Raw genomic sequence first — 6,000 nt, 5'->3', positions numbered from 1 at the left:
ATGAGTGAAGGAGGCTTTGTTGCGAAATAGGAAGCCGATTCTAGATTTAACTTTGGATTGGAGATGCTTAATGTGAGTCTGGAAGGATAGTTTACAGTCTAACCAGACACCTAGGTATTTGTAGTTGTCCACATACTCTAGGTCAGGGTCTGGGTGCCAGCAGCGTTCGATTGAAGAGCATGCATTTAGTTTTACTAGTGTTTAAGAGCAGTTGTAGGCTACGGAAGGAGTGTTGTATGGCATTGAAGCTTGGTTGGAGGTTTGTTAACACAGTGTCCAATGAAGGGCCAGATGTATACAAAATGGTGTCGTCTGCGTAGAGGTGGATCTGAGAGTCACCAGCAGCAAGAGCGACATCATTGATATACACAGAGAAAAGAGTCGGCCCGAGAATTGAACCCTGTGACACCCCCATAGAGACTGCCATAGGTCCAGACAACAGGCCCTCCGATTTGACACATTGAACTCTATCTGAGAAGTAGTTGGTGAACCAGGCGAGGCAGTCATTTGAGAAACCAAGGCTATTTAGTCTGCCAATAAGAATGCGGTGGTTGACAGAGTCGAAATGTTGGCCACATCTGCTGTGTTTGTCAGACCATAAGACATACCGAAAATCAGGCTTCTCACGAGAACGTCTGTAGCGTCCGAACGGTTTGGCCTACAAACGAATATGACCATTCTATGTTTTCCTCTACGATCCCCACAGGTGTCACAGGACTTGTCTGAAGGTAACCGGTACTGGTTTAAAAATGAATGAAAGTATGGAGGTAGTTTTGTACCAACAAATAAAAGGGGTTAAATATGTGTCCAAAACACAAAAATATTTCCTAAGCTTTCTTATCTCCTAGATATAGGACAGACACTTCAAAACCTTATTCCTTATGATAGATTTTTTGACAGTCTGTTTTGCCATTTATTCAATGGCTTTCTATGGGCTATCGTAGTAAAGCCCAAATTCAATATTTTATCAAATTATTTAAAAATATATAATCTTTATACCTACAGGGGTCCTCAAATTCAACCCCCCCCCACTTATATCCCCCACACATTGTCCACTGTGAGTAACTAGCCTTTCACTGATGCTCTCCAGACCCTAAGGGTTTGTTTGTTTGCTGGCGCTCAGCTTGTCTACTGTTAGTTGGTTCCTTTCTGCCCTGTGTTTGGGTATGGGTGGTAGAACTACTCAAAGACTGCGTTCCAAATGGCACTCTATTCCCTAAGTAGTGCACTACTTTTGAAAAAGGACCCATAGGGGTCTGGTTAAAAGTAGCATACTATATACCGAATATGGTGCCATTTAGGACACCTAAAGGTATCTTTGAATGATGGAGGGGAATGTAGCTGTGACGCACAGGAACCACAGTTAACAAGGTTTGTTTTTCTCCCAGATATATTTTTAAAACCCATCTGTGAAATCCCTGGGCTACTGTCAGACACAAAGCATTTGCACGGGTTTGAAAGAAGAAGAGGCTGAAAAAAGAGCCATCTGTCTTTTTATCCTAGTGTCCCTCTCTATCCACAGAGGGTGGGCTCCAGCCGAGGATCCACGGTCAACACTAGCTCTCCCCAGGAAGAGGCATTCCTCCTCCCCATACCCAAGCCTTTGGTCTAGCTCTCCCCAGGAAGAGGCATTCCTCCTCCCCATACCCAAGCCTTTGGTCTAGCTGTCCTCAGGAAGAGGCATTCCTCCTCCCCATACCCAAGCCTTTGGTCTAGCTCTCCCCAGGAAGAGGCATTCCTCCTCCCCATACCCAAGCCTTTGGTCTAGCTGTCCTCAGGAAGAGGCATTCCTCCTCCCCATACCCAAGCCTTTGGTCTAGCTCTCCCCAGGAAGAGGCATTCCTCCTCCCCATACCCAAGCCTTTGGTCTAGCTGTCCTCAGGAATGCCAAACAGCACTTGTGAGAAAGGCATACAGGGTCTGCCAAATGGTACACACCTACAGGAAATGACTGGTGTCTGCCTTTTATTTCCCCAATCCATTGTTTGGGAGGCCGTACGGCCCGTACCTGCCTTAATGACCAACTGTGCGTCAGAGGAATTAACTGTACCTACATGTTGCTACAGTAGTTGCCTAATTCCCATTTGGCACACCGTGTAATTTTAATGTGGAAATTTGGGTAATATTTAATTGAGATGTTGATCAATGAGATTTCAACCTTTATTCACCTACTCAAAAAGACAGCCAGAAGTTTGTTGAATTCCCAATGTGTTATCACTATGCTTTCAACCATTTAAAAGAACAACAAAGTTCAAATAGGAATACAATGTCAGATATTTTGTAATCATACAACAAGTTAATGTGTTATCACTGTGCTTCATCTAATAGCACAATCAAATTACCTGGATTGCAGTTGAGATTACATTAAAAGTTCATAGTGCAAGTGATCAATGCTGTTGAAGATTCTGCACAGATTATTATAGCAATTGTGAAGATCTCCACAGACCTGCAACCTTTGCATGCTATCTTGAACATGTAGGCTTTCTATGAGTACATAAAGACATTTATAGTTACAATAGGCTAACCTTAAAATGTGGCCATGGATGTGTTACTCATTTTAAGGTTGAATAAATACTGTTACATTAGTTTGTAAAACATCCTTAACTTTAGGCTACTTACTGTATTACAAAATTATTATTGAATTGTGTTTAGTTGACAACACAACCAAATATCAACATTTGAAAGAGATGTATATTTTGTGCCACTGACTTAGTCTGGCTTTAATTCCAGTTTGTCTACAAATTAATAATTGACATGTTGCATTCCCGTCTCGATCTCAACCAAAAATCCAAGTTAAAGAATAGGACTAAATATGATCTAATCAAACTATAAATTCACTTTAAATAAAGTTTGATTTGATTTAGTCCTAATCTTTAACTTAGATTTTTGGTTGAGATTGAGACGTGAATACAACATATAACATTTACATTTACATTTTAGTCATTTAGCAGACGCTCTTAACCAGAGCGACTTACAGGAGCAATTAGGGTTAAGTGCCTTGCTCAAGGGCACATTAACGTCATTTAGCAGACGCTCTTAGCCAGAGCGACTCACAAATTGGTGCGTTCACCCTATAGCCAGTGGGATAACCACTTTACAATTTGGGGGGGGGGGGGGGGGGGGGTTAGAAGGAATACTTTATCCTATCCCAGGTATTCCTTAAAGAGGTGGGGTTTCAAATGTCTCCGGAAGGTGGTGAGTGACTCCGCTGTCCTGGCGTCGTGAGGGAGCTTGTTCCACCATTGGGGTGCCAGAGCAGCGAACAGTTTTGACTGGGCTGAGCGGGAGCTATGCTTCCGCAGAGGAAGGGGAGCCAGCAGGCCAGAGGTGGATGAACGCAATGTCCTCGTTTGGGTGTAGGGACTGATCAGAGCCTGAAGGTACAGAGGTGCCGTTCCCCTCACTGCTCCATAGGCAAGCACCATGGTCTTGTAGTGGATGCGAGCTTCAACTGGAAGCCAGTGTAGTGTGCGGAGGAGGGGGGTGACGTGAGAGAACTTGGGAAGGTTGAACACCAGACGGGCTGCGGCATTCTGGATGAGTTGTAGGGGTTTAATGGCACAGGCAGGGAGCCCAGCCAACAGCGAGTTGCAGTAGTCCAGACGGGAGATGACAAGTGCCTGGACCAGGACCTGCGCCGCTTCCTGTGTAAGGCAGGGTCGCACTCTCCGAATGTTGTAGAGCATGAACCTGCAGGAGCGGGTCTCCGCCTTGATGTTGGCGGAGAACGACAGGGTGTTGTCCAGGGTCACGCCTAGGCTCTTCGCACTCTGGGAGGAGGACACAGCGGAGTTGTCAACCGTGATGGCAAGATCATGGAACGGGCAGTCCTTCCCCGGGAGGAAGAGCAGCTCCGTCTTGCCAGGGTTCAGCTTGAGGTGGTGATCTGTCATCCATACTGATATGTCTGCCAGACATGCAGAGATGCGATTCGCCACCTGGTTATCAGAAGGGGGAAAGGAGAAGATTAGTTGTGTATCGTCAGCGTAGCAATGATAGGAAAGGCCATGTGAGGATATGACAGAGCCAAGTGACTTGGTGTATAGGGAGAAAAGGAGAGGGCCCAGAACCGATCCCTGGGGGACACCAGTGGTGAGAGCACGTGGTGCGGAGACAGCTTCCCGCCACGCCACTTGGTAGGAGCGACCGGTCAGGTAGGACGCAATCCAGGAGTGAGCCGCGCCGGAGATGCCCATCTCGGAGAGGGTGGAGAGGAGGATCTGATGGTTCACAGTATCAAAGGCAGCAGACAGGTCTAGAAGGACAAGAGCAGAGGAGAGAGAGTTAGCTTTAGCAGTGCGGAGAGTCTCCGTGACACAGAGAAGAGCAGTCTCAGTTGAATGACCAGTCCTGAAACCTGATTGGTTTGGATCAAGAAGGTCATTCTGAGAGAGATAGCAAGAGAGTTGGCTAAAGACGGCACGCTCAATAGTTTTGGAAAGAAAAGAAAGAAGGGATACTGGTCTGTAGTTGTTGACATCAGTGGGGTCGAGTGTTGGTTTTTTGAGAAGGGGAGTAACTCTCGCTCTCTTGAAGACGGAAGGGACATGGCCAGCGGTCAAGGATGAGTTGATCAGCGAGGTGAGGTAGGGGAGAAGGTCACCGGAGATGGTCTGGAGAAGGGAGGAGGGGATGGGGTCAAGCGGGCAGGTTGTTGGGCGGCCTGCAGTCACAAGTCGCAGGATTTTATCTGGAGAGAGAGGGGAGAAAGAAGTCAAAGCATAGGGTAGGGCAGTGTGAGCAGGACCAGCAGTGTCATTAGACTTAACAAACGAGGATCGGATGTCGTCAACCTTCTTTTCAAAGTGGTTGACGAAGTCATCCACAGAGAGAGAGGAGGGGGGGGGGGGGGGAGGATTCAGGAGGGAGGAAAATGTGGCAAAGAGCTTCCTAGGGTTAGAGGCAGATGCTTGGAATTTAGAGTGGTAGAAGGTGGCCTTAGCAGCAGAAACAGATGAAGAAAATGTAGAGAGGAGGGAGTGAAAAGATGCCAGGTCGGCAGGGAGTTTAGTTTTCTTCCATTTCCGCTCCGCTGCCCGGAGCTCTGTTCTGTGAGCTCGCAATGAGTCATCAAGCCACGGAGCTGGAGGGGAGGACCGAGCCGGCCGGGAGGATAGGGGACACAGAGAGTCAAAGGATGCAGAAAGGGAGGAGAGGAGGGTTGAGGAGGCAGAATCAGGAGATTGGAGGGAGAAGGATTGAGCAGAGGGAAGAGATGATAGGATGGAAGAGGAGAGAGTAGTGGGAGAGAGAGAGCGAAGGTTGCGGCGGCGCATTACCATCTGTGTAGGGGCAGAGTGAGTAGTGTGGGAGGAGAGTGAGAGAGAAAAGGAAACAAAGTAGTGGTCGGAGACATGGAGGGGAGTTGCAGTGAGATTAGTAGAGGAGCAGCATCTAGTGAAGATGAGGTCAAGCGTATTGCCTGCCTTGTGAGTAGGGGGGGACGGTGAGAGGGTGAGGTCAAAAGAGGAGAGGAGTGGAAAGAAGGAGGCAGAGAGAAATGAGTCAAATGTGGACATAGGGAGGTTGAAATCCCCCAAAACTGTGAGGGGTGAGCCATCCTCAGGGAAGGAACTTATCAAGGCGTCAAGCTCATTGATGAACTCTCCAAGGGAACCTGGAGGGCGATAGATGACAAGGATATTAAGCTTAAATGGGCTAGTGACTGTGACAGCATGGAATTCAAATGAGGAGATAGACAGATGGGTTAGGGGAAAAATTGAGAATGTCCACTTGGGAGAGATGAGGATTCCTGTACCACCACCCCTCTGACCAGATGCTCTCGGGGTATGCGAGAACACATGGTCAGACGAGGAGAGAGCAGTAGGAGTAGCGGTGTTTTCAGTGGTGATCCATGTTTCCGTCAGCGCCAGGAAGTCGAGGGACTGGAGGTTGGCATAGGCTGGGATGAAGTCAGCTTTGTTGGCAGCAGAACGGCAGTTCCAGAGGCTGCCTGCGACCTGGAACTCCACGTGGGTGGTGCGTGCAAGGACCACCAGG

Source organism: Coregonus lavaretus, assembly GCF_964263955.1.
Source record: "Coregonus lavaretus genome assembly, chromosome: 15".
In the NCBI taxonomy this organism is placed as follows: domain Eukaryota; kingdom Metazoa; phylum Chordata; class Actinopteri; order Salmoniformes; family Salmonidae; genus Coregonus; species Coregonus lavaretus.
The sequence above is the reverse complement of the archived record's forward strand: the minus strand, read 5'-3'. Positions refer to the sequence as shown.